At 42.5% G+C, this 14,662-nt stretch overlaps 1 protein-coding gene across 2 annotated transcripts in view; it reads left to right on the top strand.

Moving 5' to 3' along the window:
• The window catches only part of SLC7A14 (solute carrier family 7 member 14), a 102,926-nt gene that overhangs the window by 49,615 nt on the left and 38,649 nt on the right, over window positions 1-14,662 (top strand). The gene's annotated exons all lie outside the window — the stretch shown is intronic.

Raw genomic sequence — 14,662 nt, 5'->3', positions numbered from 1 at the left:
GTCAATCCTTTTGTAAGGGGGAAAGGGAGGACAGAGCTGCGATATAAATAATAAATAAAGGATAGGCAGAGTAGCAAAATGACAAGTCAGTAAATCTGATACAATTGGGATCTGATGAGCCTCACACTGGCAATGTGACCCCCAAGCATGAGGAAACAAGGTAGGAAATGTGACGCCACTGTGAGACTCACACAGCACCATCTGCAGAGCACTTCAAAAGACTGATATTCCACAGAGGTAGCTCAACCAGCACTTCTCTCACTTTGATAAAGAATCATAAAACTCATTTGTTGTTGTTGTTTTTTTAATAAAGTACCAGGACTTACACTTTTATCATCTGTGAAATGGCTGTCCTATTTCCTTTTCCTTTCCCTCCTCTTCTCCTGAGTTGTGATCCACACAGTACCTTCCCAGAATGCCAGAGATAGGTCAATGGCCAACTTGAAAAAGAAAGAAAAGGAAAACTTTCTGTTTCTTGATGGCTGTAATGCAAAAGCATGAGGCAGATCATGTGGTTCAACCCATGAATGGGTGAGTGGTCTTTTTGGATGTTTCATGAGAAGCAGGAATGCTAACTTATATTGGGAGGTCTGTGTACTAATACTACATACCATCACAAGAAAAGTTCTACATTAATACTGTACATCCAGACTAAATAGTCTCCATCCATGAGGGATGCACAGACTGGGAACATGCAACCAGAAAGTGCACTGGTTTATATTGGACAGCTTTTTAATTTGACGAGGAAAATATTTCCAGATGGCTTTTATTTGTCTCCTATCGTGGCTTACTTCCCTGTTGGTTTTACAACTATCTCCTTTTTCTGAAGTCATTCTCTAATATGCATAAATATCCTAATAATTGAGGTTCCTGCAGAACAGAGGATATTTTTTTCTTTATAAATGACAATAAATGACTTACCTGGATAAATTTCATGGAGAGTTGACATTCTATCAACTCGATTGCAATCATGTTCAAACATATTTGGGAAAGAAATTATTTGGGAAAAGATGCCAGATTTTTACCATAAATGTATAGATCTAAAGGCGTCGGCATATAGAGAAGACTAGCAATGACAGGACAAAAGGCAGGCACATAACCAGGGGGAGCTGCAGAGAGCATGGGGCGAAGGCTAAGAGTCCTGCTCAGTTAATGCAGACTGCACAGTCTCCTCTAGATCCATCCTATTACGACCCTGTCCCCCAAACCCCAGTGATTCCTGTAAATAAATCACCCCTATCTCATCCTTCCCAATGTTATAGTACATTTAGAAACAAGAAGAGGGCCCGGTTGCATTCTGGGAGCCTGCTGTCCTGTCATAGTGCTCATGGGAGCTGTAGAACCTAGACTTCTGCTGCTCAGATCGGCCTCAGGTTGGATCAGCCAGTGTTGTGCTGAGGTCTGCTCCCACCAGCTGCGAAGAGCCCTGAGAGCACACTTCTTCCCAACTTCTCATTCAGTGAGGTCATGTTGTCAACTTGAAATCAGTTATGGTGGGAGTATTTATACCAAAGAAATTGCCAAGTGCTACAAACTAGAGGTTGTTTTCAGAGAGTTGGTTGTTAGCTCTGCTGAGGCCCTGGTACTGCCCAGTAACTGGTGCCTTCACCAGTGTACCAGCCACCAAAAGAAAAGCCTACTTCTTCCCCCCTCAGGGACTCCCTTCTCCACAAATGGTTACGTCCAGAACACTTCTCTACCCTTTATGATTGATTCATCACTTGTGGAAGCCACCCAGAATCCCCCAAGAGCCCCAGCCAGAGACAAGACCAAAATAACTTGTGCCAAAGTTAGCATATTTATAGCAGGTTTCTTCAACCAGACCTCTCACTCTATGATGCTTCGTCACTGCACTAAGGAAAGCCCCCTCCATTGTCTTCTTTCCACTCCCATATCATTATCCCTGTGTTATCCCTCCCTTGACAACTTCTCCATATCACAATAATCGAACTCTCCTCTCCCCTCAGACTTTTTCATACGTGGTCTTTTTCTCCTTCTGGTCTTCACTAAAACTTGGCTCAACCATGAGGACACAATTCCCTGCCACTCAGTCTGGGGAGAAGGCCATTCCCCAACTCCTGGCCACACACGAGGTCAGGAGGGTCTGCCTCCCCACTGCCCCTTCCAGATCCCTGTTCTTCCACTGTCACATCAAAGCGCCACCACTCTCTAGCTGTGTGTTCTTCAGAAAGTTACTGAATCTCTCAAAGTTCTCAGTTTTGTTTTCCTTATCTGCCAAATGGGAATAATAATAGTATTTAACTGATGGTGTTCTTATGAAGAGTAAATGTGAAAATATAAGCAAAGCTCTTGGGACAATGCATGTCAGAGTGAGCAAAATCAACTGCCCATGTAAGATTCACGGTCATAAAGTTGAAGGTGAGTCCAGTCTCCAAAGTCTGCACTTATCTCCAGGATAAATGGCTGCTTGGTTGCAACAGTGGAGTAAATGAAAAAGTTGGGATTAACTAGGTTTAGCTTCTTTCCAGGCAGAGAGAAAAAAGCAATGGGGTTAGGAGTGTTTTCCAAGGAAATAGTGCAGGGCCACATGATCTAGCTTGAAAGTGAGAACCTAACAGTAACGGTGATTCATGAGAAGTGGTAAGATCAATGGAGATTGGAGTTCTCCGTGAGTTCAGGAAATCATTGAAATAAAAATATTGAGAAAGTGTGCTAGTACAGAAGTGAAGTGAAGAGTGGAATATTTGAAGTTAAGATTTCAGAAGTGGTACAATAATCAGTAATGTTAATTTTAGACTTGGAACCTGACTCACCCACTGACTACCTGTGAAACCTTAGCAAGTTCCATAACTTCTCTGAGCCTCAGTTTCTCCACTTTGGAAACGGTCATAATACCTCCAGATATATAGCACTAAATAAGTTGTTATTACTATTTTGTGCCAAACCCCATTTTAGGAGCTTGCCATATATTATCACATCCAAAATTCATGATAGCTCTTCAAGGTAGGTTTTATTATCTCCAGTTTTACATATGAAAAAATTGAAATTTAAATAATAGAACCTAGATTCAAATTTATTGTGCCAACATTATCTTTCAACCCTGACTATGAATTTAAATCACTTAGGGAACTTTCTTTTGTGAATAGTGGATTGGGGAAGGGTGGGTCAGCTTTATTGAGTTATAATTACACTCAATAAAATATACTTTTTAAAATATACAATCCTATGAGTTCAACCAACATGTACAATTGCATAACCTCAAGAGTCCCATTACCCCCAAATAATTCCTTCATGTTACCTCTGTAGTTTTCCTCTGCTCCCTCCCCCAGACCCCTGGCAACCATTGATCTGTTTTCTGTCCCTATTCTTCTGCTTTTTCCAGAATGTCACATAAGTGGAATCATTCAGTGTATAACCCTTTGAGTTTGGTTTCTTTCACTTAGTATGATGCAACATAAATTCATATTGTTTCTATCAGTGGGTTGTTCCATTTTATTTCTGAGAAGCAGTATCGCACTGTATGGCTACAGCACAGTTTGCTTATCCATTTACTAGCTGAATGACACTTGGGTTACTTCCAGTCTAGGGCCACTATGAGTAAAGCTGTTACAGATATTAGTGTACAGTTTTTTGTGTGAACACGGTTGTCATTTCTTTTGAGTAAATACCTAGAATGGGTATTGTGGGATTTTGTGGTAAGTGTATAATCAACTTTATAGTAAACTGCCAAATGTTATTCCATAGTAGCTGTATTACTTCTCATTCTCACCATCTGCCTATATGTGAGTTTCAGTTGCTCTGTTCCTTGCCAGCACTTGCCAACAAATTGTCATGTGGTTTTGTGTGTGTGTGTATGTGTGTGGTTGTTTTGTTTGTTTGCCATTTTAAAAGGTACATAGTGATATTTCAATGTGGTTTGAATTTCCTTTTCCCTAATTACTAATTTTTTTGTGTTTATTTGCTGTCCATATATCTTCTTTAAGTGTCTGTTCAAATCTTTTGCCCATTTTTAACTGGGTTCCTCATTTTCTTATTATTAACTTTTAAGAGTTCTTTATATTTTCTGGATATAAGACCTTTATTACAATAGATACGTGTTTTTATAAATATTTTCTCCCTATTTATGGCTCATCTTTGAATTTTCTTCCAATTTCTGTTTATTTCTTTTTAAAAATACTGATGCTCAGGCTGCACCTCCAGCTCTTCTAATTCAGCTGCCCTGGGATAGAGCCCGGGGGTTGGCATATTTTTAAGTTCCTCAGAGGATCTGAATGTGAAGCCAGGGTTAAGAAGTGCTCTGTTCCAGGACCCAGAACCTAACTGCTCTGCAGCCATGACTTACAAGAAGAGGAAATGTATGTTAAGATAGAAACTATGTGACCAACAGATTCTTAAGAGATTTTCTTAGCCGCCTGGCATCATATCCCATGCCACGCAAACCAGCTTATAACGTGAAACAAATCTGACGAGGAGAGAGAGCCACTTTCTCTATAATTTGACAAGACCCCAAGGTACAATTACTTTCCAAGATCCTCCTACCTGTCCTTCACCTACCCAAGAACTGCTCACAGCCCTGTCACAGTAAAGGGAAACTTCAGAGGCAGAAGCTCGTGGTGTAACATTTACCCTTGGTCCAAAAGTTCTTATCTACTCTTTATCAGTTCAGCAGACCACAACCAGACCCCATGCCTATCACCAAACCTAAAAACCCTTTTGTATGTATCAGATTAAGTAACCTAGATAGGGGAAATGGTTTTTCTGCCCCGGTTCCCACCTAACAGCTTTGTTGAGAGACTGAGGGATGGTGGCAAGATGGTTTACAGAGGTTCTCCAATTCAGTTGGCTGGGATGAAACATAAAGCAAAGCCACCATGACATCTGGCCGTTAAAAGCAACCTTTCCCAAGAGGCTCCTGCAAACTTGAGTTCATATGAAGGATGGCAGGTTTAACTTTTTTCTAAGTTTATTCCAGTTCTCTTTTAGTATTATTAAAATTGAACCTCAAACAAAATATAAGTCTGAATGACTTCTAAATTCATCCACTTTCTACAATCCCCCTTCAAGCCTGTATCTCAAATGGTTTTGGTAAGGATTAAATGAGAGTATGCATACACAGCATCGGTACCCTGACTGCTGCACAATGCCAGTAATTTTTATCATCTACTCATAATAAATATCTAATAAGATATAGCCCAATAAAGATGTTTTAGGTACCCATCATATAATCCTGGGGCAGTCCCAAAAATAAATAAGAAATTGTCTCTACCCTAAAGGACCCATCGCTTTTTGATGGAGATGAACACCAAAACTGGCAAGTAACTATGGCAATAATAGTAGTAATAATAGTAATAGTCACAGCAGCAGCTACCATTGAGGACCTACTATGTACCAAAAGAGTTCTAAGTGTTTACCATATTGTTTTGCTTAATCCTCACAAAAGCCCTATATGACAAGTGAAGTTCTTATCCTCATTTTAAAGATGAGCAAATGGAAAAGCTTGGTAACTTGCTTAAGACTTCTGCTTAAGAGGTGACAGAGCAAGGAATAAAGTGAAAGCAGTCTGGCTCCAGAACTCACTCCTTAATCACTTTGCTATTCTGCTACTGTATTAGCAGATTAGGAATAGGTTTAATTGCATACAATAGAAAACTAAAAGTGAGAGATAGTTTCACTTATCTTTTACTTTAAATATATATATATATATATTTAAATATATATATATTTAAATATATATATATATATATATATATATATATATATATATATATAGAGAGAGAGAGAGAGAGAGAGAGAGAGAGAGAGAGAGAGGATGCTATTATAGCTCCATCATCATAGGGACTCTGGCTATTTGATCTTTCTGCTCTACCATCCAGATGCTTGGCTTCCATCCTCAAGGTGACTTCAAGATCCAAAATGGCTGCAATAGCTCCAGTCAGTACATCTGAGTTCCAGAAGGCAGGAAGGACAGCAGAAAGTTGAGGCAGGTCATTTCCTACACTTCTATCCCCTTTAAAAGAAGCTTTCTCAGAAGTTTTTCCCTATAACTTCTGCTTACATTGACTAAAACCTGGACACTTCGCCACAGCAAGTGAGGCTGAGAAATGTAGTCTACTGATTGGGTATATTGCCACCCTCAGTATTACAGAGGTTCTGTTGACGGCAAAGGAAAGGAAAACTGGCTGTCACTGCCAGATCTATAATGGATGTGTAACCCCTAAGCCCTCCCATTTGCTGAGGTCAATTTGTTTCTGAAATATTTAAGTAAAATTGATTCCCAGTGATGCACAGTTAGAAAATCTAGAGCCCCCTCAATAAACCAAGGGGGAAGTGAGGTTTACGTTTCTCCTCGTTCTTCCAAACCTGAATCTCTGCTTCCACATGTTCTGTCTCTGCTCTGCATTTCACTTTCTGATGGCCCTTTTCTTTATCTCATCATTCAACCAGATGACACCACAATCGTTTCTCCTCTGAGCATCAGCAAGGCAAGGTTGTATGTGCAGTGGATTTATGGAAAGTTTGGGCCAGAGATGGGAGAGACAGTGCAGTCCATTGCAACAGACAGCAAGCTTACAACTGAATATAGGACCCTCCAATTCTCCCTGTCTTTAGAGAAAGTCTTGGCTCCAGCCTCCAGCTCCATTAATGAGCAGCTTTGCTCCTTCAAACTCCCTAGCCTGGTCACTGTCAAGCCCGAAGACTCTTGTCCGTATCTTATCCAGAGCAGTTTGCTTCTCTCTAGCTCCCTCCCAAATTCATCCTGGCCATTCTCAAGACTATCACCCTTGAACAAAATGGTCCATTAAGATAATTTACTAAAAAAATTGGTTCTAAGAGGAGGGATTTGGGGACCAAGCCAAGAAGGTTAGATATAATTCTGTAGTCCCTGAGAAGCTCAGCGGCATGGCCAGATCTGTATTTTAGTAGCAGTGGGGGGAGAAGAGAGGTAGAGACACTGGTTGTGCACATACTGTGTAGAACAGAGAAGAGATTATGAGGCTGTAGGCCTTGATAGGGGATGCCAAAAGGAAGCTCAGGATGGAGAAGATTTGGGCATGCGTGGATGGGGAGGCTGAGGATAAGTGCTCTTTCTAGCTGAGAAAAAAACAGAGAATAAATGAGAATGTTTTTGAAATAGTGTCATTAGAATAATAAATGTACAACACTGCTCTGGTGACAGAAAGTGAAAGTAGAAACAGAAAACTCCAGTAAAAAGGACCCCCGCAGAACCCCACGTGAGGGAGTCAACTAACTTTTGTGTGCAGGACACTTCATACAGTGCTTTCATGGAGCACCTCCTTTCCATCTGAGGTTTTAGTTCTGCCCTCAGATGAGGGGCCAGACGGTCAGAGGTTAGAGTCGCTTCCTGAGAGGCAGGCACATATTTAGTGGCAGAGCCAGAACTCAAATCTAAGACGGTTGGACTTCAAAACTCATGGTTTTCCATTTCAGAAAGCCTCCCTGAGATCCTTGAAGCCAATATTTCTCATTACCGTAGATGTGGATTAATAAGTTGCAATTATTGAAAAGGGTCTAAAGGCAATAAAGAAGCATCCCACTGAGTAGCATTTTTCTTGGCACTCTTAGTCTATGGGTTAGCACTCACCAGAGTTTGTAATTCACATTTCCTATCATCCTCATTTGCTCTTTAGCATCTTCTGAGTCATCATCAGGTGAGCCCACGGTGCCTGAGTCCCTGGGGAGGTGGTAAGGGGAGCAGAAGTCTGTCAAGCAGATGCCTTTCCCACAGTCAAGGCTCCTAAGCTCCTCCCTGGGCTGGTTCTGTGGAACTCCGCAAAGCTTAAGCAGAGTCTCCCCATTCCAGTATCCATCTCAGGTTGGATTTTCATGACTAAGGGATATTTCTGAAGTTTACTTAGTTAGTCTGGTGAGTTTCCTTATTTTGTTTTATCGAAAAGAACTAATTTCCCCTCCTCAAATGGAAGCCTTGAGAGGTGAACACCAAGAGAGAGGGTTGGTCCTTTTGCAACCCATTCTCAGTAATCTGGGATCACTCCTTCATTCCACAAACTTGCATTTATTTGTTCCCCCAAATATACCTGAGAACTACTCTTAACCACAGTGGGGGGGTGTGAGAGGCAGAAATATTGAGAGTGTGCGGAGGAAGTGCAAAGATGAACAAATGCACGCCAGTCTGCAAGCCTCTGAAGAGGAGTTCTCCAAAATAGTGTCCAAATATACAGCTACCTATTAAAATCTTGATAATGATAGCAGCTACCCCTAATGTTTGTAAAGTATCTACGATATAACTTATTAAACACTCAATAAATATTAGGCATTGCTATTATTACTATCATTTATTATTATTATTATTATTATTATTATTATTATTAGGCAAATGCTGTGCCCCAGGTACTGTGCATACATCACCTCCTTTAATCCTGTCGATGTCCCTGCTAGGTGGATGTCAGTGTTTCTATTTTGTGATGAATCATATTAGCTAAATCACTGAGGACGTGTAATGTGCCTGGCACTAACTGAACATGAGTTGCATAATCTCCCAAAAAATCCTACAAAGTAAGTACCATTATTATAGTCATTTTGCAGAGGACTAACCTGAGGCTCAGAGAGGTTAGGTGATTTGCCCAGGGCCACAAGGCATTCAGTGGGAAATGCCTAGTCTAAATTGAATTCTGCCTAGCTCCAAAGACTGTTACCCCCAAGCCGCTTCATGCAGATGCACATGCCCAACATTTAAAAACTAGCCAAAAAGAATCAAATGAATCCAGGAACCCCTCATTCCTAGTAGGGTTTCAAAAGAGCCTGTTGCTCACTCTATTCTATTGATTAGGAAAGCACTTTCCTAGCTCAAAACTTTGTAACCCAGGTCATAAAAATGACTTCTAAGCTCAGTGCCTTTCTGTCACCTGTCAGCAGTGAGAAAGGTGTTGTGAAGTGCATGTAACTTTTCTATACAGAGCTGAGTGACAGCCTGGTAGGAAGGATGTCAGTTACCAGTTCAGAGAAGGTGAGCACATTTTAATAGAAACTTGCAAGTTTCTCAAATTGCTGATTGTGAAATTGAGTTTCCTCCAGCAAACCCAGGAGAACCTGGGTTTCTTTTACCTCTTCTACAGCGCCTGGCAGAGTGGACAGTGCCTACCAGAAGCGCCTGGCATGGCTGTGGGAGGCGCTGGCCACCTGTTCTGGGCTGAGCATGGCAGAGGTGCTGCCGAGCACAGGAAAAACTCCAAGATAAAGAGCTTGACATCGAAGTGAAGAAAGAAGACAGGCACCTGGGAAACAATTGTGAGCGCTGCAGGGGCCACTAGGCCCCTGATCAGAAGTCAGGACACCTGAGATCGAGTTCCAGCTCTGTCGCTCAGCAGACTGGGACCTGTGGGCAGACGAGCATGTCTCTTGACCTCACTTGCCACCTCTGCAAAGTGAAGAGGTTGGATTACATTGCCTGTATGGGACGGAGTGAACAAAGGACGCAGGGAGGGGAAAGATTTGTAAAGAAAGACTGAGTGTCTCAACTCCCCTCCCTACACACACACACACACACACACACACACACACACACACACACACGCGCGCACACACACACACACACGCACAGATTCCCAACCCCATGTTGCAATTAGTTCCTGTAGCTGATCTACCTCACTTCAAGCCCTGCTCTATCATTTATTACTTGTGTGACTTGGGAAATAGACTTAACGTAGAGCTGCCCCCAAATGATAGGTGTGCCAAGGCATTGCTCCCTCAGCCCTCAGATAGCTAGAAAGCGGCAAAGGCCCCAGGATAGTCGCCTCTTCCTGTGCATCCTCGCCCCTTGATACGTGACCTCCTTCTCATCTCTATACAAATAGTATCATTAGCTAGGTCTGTTGTGTCAGGTGGAAAAGATTGGGAAGTCCTGACAACCTGTCCAGATCTTGGATTCATCATCTGTAAATGTAAATAACATTAGCCTTTGCAGCATAACCATCTTGTAATGATTAAGATCGGGTACGTAAAGGGCTTAGTATGGCCGGTGCGCATATACATGCTCAGTAATATTTGTTGTTGTGATGCTCACTCTTACCACTACTATTGGCCAGGTCTCCGACTGCACGAGGCTGGGTGTGTCCTTATGCAAATGAGCAGTCCCTGGTTCAGATTCTGAAGGCCCTCGGTGCAGACCTAGCTTAGGAGCTAGCAGGCCTGCCTCCTACCCCAGATGAACCCTTTCTCCAGGTGAATTTTGTACACAGAGCATACTCTTACTTCTGAAGGTATTTGCCCAAGAGGAACGGTCATCCCTATGGGGACAACCCCTTTCAAAAAAAAAAGCTGTGCTTCAAAACATAAAAAGGGACTATGCGGCAGAAAACAAGCAAATGAATACATATAATAATTAAAAATTGTGATTAGTGCTATAAGGAAGTTAACAAGGCACCATGGCGAAGTAGTCTCTCTGAACAAATGATATTTAAGCAGCCTCATCTCTGTGCACTGAAATAGGTGCTAGAGATGTGTAAGGCGCGATGGCCACAGGACAGCCGTTTGCGACGGGAGTGCCAATGGAAACCCATGGAGAGGAGTCGTACCAAGCACCAGCCCTCGCCCTCAGAGGCCTGGTACAGGGCAGCCTAAGTGGCTGACCACACAGCTCAGGGCCTTTGCATGTGCCAGGACATCTACTTGAACACTCACGCCCCTCCTCACACTGCAAGGTCACAGACACTGATGCTAAGGGGCCATGACTATCAAGGGACTCAGGAAGCTCCCAGCAAATTCCACTGGCCCTGGCCAGGGGGTGAGATCACCAAAGCAAAGGGTGCAAGCAGAGAAAACAGCTAAGGGCAGAACTTTGTCAAATGCCTATAGACAGATGGAGAACAGAAATAAGAAGCAACAGGGGAAAAAGAAAAAAAGTGGGCAGAGGAGTAGGAGTAGAACAGCTCCTTACACAAGAAAATGAAGATGTAAGCCCTGGGTCACATGCTGCAGAAATACTCATAAAAGGCCATTCCCGTTGGCCACCTACGGTTTAGAATTGGCAGCGTCTGGGTTGTAGTGTAGGCAGACATCACAATGCAAAGGGAAGCGTTGACATGGAGAAGCAGGAATAGCAAGCAGCAGAATGCATCTTGGATTTAACAACCCAAGGAATGCATCCACCCTGGACACAATCCGTGCTGTGCTTTACTGAGTGCCTGTGAGTAGCTATGTGTGAAAAGCAATGATCTGTTATATGCATTACAAACATTTCATACTATACTTCACCACTGGCCATTTTCATGGATCTGGCCCCAAAAAAGTCCCTTGCAAAGTAGTTGAAAACATACATACATACATGTATACATTTACATCCATATTTTCATATACATGTATCCACACAAACATATCTTTAGATCCTATCAACTCTCTAGGAACTTTCTATTTTGGAATAAATTTAATAATAGCCCTCGGCTGTATTTATTTATCTTGAAACTTTATTTATAAATACCCCAGCTTATAATTTCTTAGGCTTTTTAAGAAAATACCAGTCTAATGAATTTCTCTTACAGGTGAAACATAAATATAAATGCCTACTCCTTTGCAAACATTACTAAGAGAGTTTTCATTATGAAAGCACTTGATACTATAAATCAGCCAAGAGCACTGATGTTTGCCTTGGGGGAATTCCTCTTTCAAGAAGCCTAATAAGAAAAAATGTTTAAAAAAATAAATAAGTAAAATAAAATATAAAAAAGAAGCCACCAACATATCCAAAGGAGTCACTGTTCTCATTACTACAGTCGAATTGCAGAAAAGTCATTGTCACCATTGTCATTGCACTCAATAGGGACTGCCCACTTGGAAACAATATATCAGGACCGTCTAGGTGAGAATCTTAGGAAGAACAGTAACCCGCGGGTCTTTGTCAGGTATGCACAGATACTGTGCACAGTACCAAGTACCAAGCACACACCATCTTTCCATCCTCATAGACCAGTAGGTAGCAACACTTCCTCCTTAAAATACACATTTTACACTTATGCCCTATAGAAGGCTAAATTCTTTTAAAGTTTTGAGGGCCAGGGAGTAGGAAACGAGAAGGGAAAAAGAGGGAGGTGAAAGTGGTAGGTGTTTTTATCAGAGGAGTGGGGAGAACTAGAAGTAGGAGCTGTAACCAAATCCCCATGCCCAAAGATTCGCTCCAACCATCTCCTAAATCCTGGGTCTCTGGCCCTGCTCCAGCCTCCCTGTATGTTGGTCCAGTTTGGGAAGAAGTCAAGATGGCACCCCTTGTATGAGGGGTTTATGATGTCTCTAGGAAGGTCCTCAGAGAACAGATCCAGCCCCACAAAAGATTCACTGTGTCTCACCCCCCTGGGCATCTGCTAAAAATGCAGCCCATGCCAGTGGAATCTCGGTTCCACCTGCTCCTCAAGTGGGCTGAGGAGACCACATGAGGGTTTATGGTGCTCATCTTTAACTCTGTCCATTAAATTCTCAGGGCAAGGGAGTGGCAGCCTGGGCCCCTCACAGAAACTCCTTAGGTCTGCCATCTCTATTGGTGCCACTTTCATCTGCTTTAGAAATGGGACACTACCTACTCTGGGAGAGTGATGAGCTGCCAAACATTTGGGTGAGAGAGCCTTGCTGGTTGTCATTTCAACTCCCACTGTCTTTTCCTTCTGCACAAAGCCTTTTTATCCCAGTTATCAGAGTCATCTGGACAAGGGGCTACAGGTCTCATAAAGAAAGGTTGAGCTAGAAAATGGGAAATTTCTCTTCACCTCACCATTTCTAACTGGATTTGTGGAATAGAACAGATGTTTCTAGATTAAAGACTTAAAACCTAAGAAGAAATTTTTCCATTCTGTTTTAGAAGTGAATTGAGCGCATATAGGGTTTGGTCCAGATTCTAGATAATTTCTGATATCCCTGCCAATGCTGTGTCTATAAAACCATCAACCCACAATACTTGCTTCCAACCCCTTTAATCCCACCTCCAAGGCAAAGGCTCCTGTGTAAACATTCCAGAGCAATGCTAAGTAAAACTCCCTGAGATTGCTCTTTCTCATGTGTAATAATAGCCACAGCTCCCACTGGAGGAGGGCCCACTGTATTCCAGGAACCACACATGTATTCCTGAAGACCTGTAGCAACCTGCACAGTAGATGTCATCATTACCATTTTCCAGATGGGGAAACTAGGGCTCAGTGAATTAGATCACTTGCTCAAGGCCACGATTGGTAATAATTTTAGTTGCCACTTATTAAGCATGTATTGTGTGCCAGGCATTGGGCAGCGTGATCTGTGTGCATTTTCTTTAACTGTCATAACCACTCTCTGGGGCTCTCTTCAGAGGCTGTATGGCTCCTGCAACACCTCACTACGTCTCCCAAAGCAAAGAGGGGGTGCTGATAGAGGCCTCGGCATTCCCTCACAGCTCACCTGAGCGTCAGGTGAGGAATCATACAACGGGCCTGGCATAGGTAGATTCCAAAACACATGCCTTTGCCTTTCCCTTTGTAAAGTCTTTTCCTATCCAAGGTTGCCTGTGATGTTAACCTGAGGTCACCTACATAAAAATGTTAAGAGCAGAGAAAAAGGCAGTTCTAGCTCCTCTGCTACCTCAGCCATGAAGAGAGACCCAGCTGGGTCAGAAGATGACCTGAGGGAACAGCTAACCCTGTGCGTTCTTCCATTGGCAGCAATCACATGATCATTATTATTATTGCCATCTTCATCATCATTTGATAAAGCAATAAAGTAAAACAGTTAACAATAGCATGACCAGACAAAATAATACTCGAATTTGTCATGTTATGGGAACAACAGAAACAGACATCAGGCCTTGAATAACCTCTAAAATATTTTCATTGAGGAACATCTGGAGAAGAGAGTTAAATAGATGGTCTGGTCACATTTAATCAGCAAATGATTAAACTTCCTTGACCTGTTTCAGGGGTCACTTCTCTGACTATGTGGGCAGCTTCTTTCCTTCCTGTTTATATGTTGATATATTAGCGCTGTGGTTTGGGAAACTTTCTAGCTCTCTTTCGGCGCCCTACCCAACTTTAATTCGAGCCCTGTCAGGTTTAGTAACTAATAGTGTCACACACACCCTGATTAAAGATGCCGTCCATCCCCTAAACATAGGCTGTTAGCATCCACCTGGGGCCTGCCTTGGCAGAAAAATTATAAGTCTCTTCTTCGACGCCAAGAAACCTAGGCATTCCCAGACAAATTGCTTTTCTTCCAGACACATTTGTAAAAATTGCCCGGGATTCACTGACAGGTGAGTGGCCACGGTTGCTCAGGGAGAAGGGACAGTAGCAGTGAGATGGGAGGGAGAAAGAACCTGATGGATTACTCCCTCAAAAAGAAACCCACAGTTTTCTTGGCTAATCAAAAACCTTGGGAAGAGGACATCGGTACAGATCACAGGGTCCTGTAGCACATGGCAGGGCTGAGTCGCTGAGTCTCAGAATCCAGCAACCTGCTTCTCATAAGGGACAGCAATGATAGGGACACTTCATCACCCACCACCTGGGATTCAGCATCACAGAGCACACAAACATTTCTAAGAGAATTCAAGCTCTGCTTCTCTCAGAGGTCCTGTGGGTTCTCCTTACACCCCATTCCCAATCTACATTTAAGCAACCATAGCTGTACAGATGACATGGCTTAGTTCTGCTGTGAATATACAAACGGAACAAAGATGTTTTAAGAAAAACTAAGAAAATGAGGAGGAAATGGG

This window comes from Rhinolophus sinicus, chromosome 17 (assembly GCF_057876585.1).
Source record: "Rhinolophus sinicus isolate RSI-liver-muscle chromosome 17, RSI-T2T, whole genome shotgun sequence".
NCBI lineage: Eukaryota > Metazoa > Chordata > Mammalia > Chiroptera > Rhinolophidae > Rhinolophus > Rhinolophus sinicus.
This window is presented reverse-complemented; position numbering and strand designations above follow the sequence as displayed.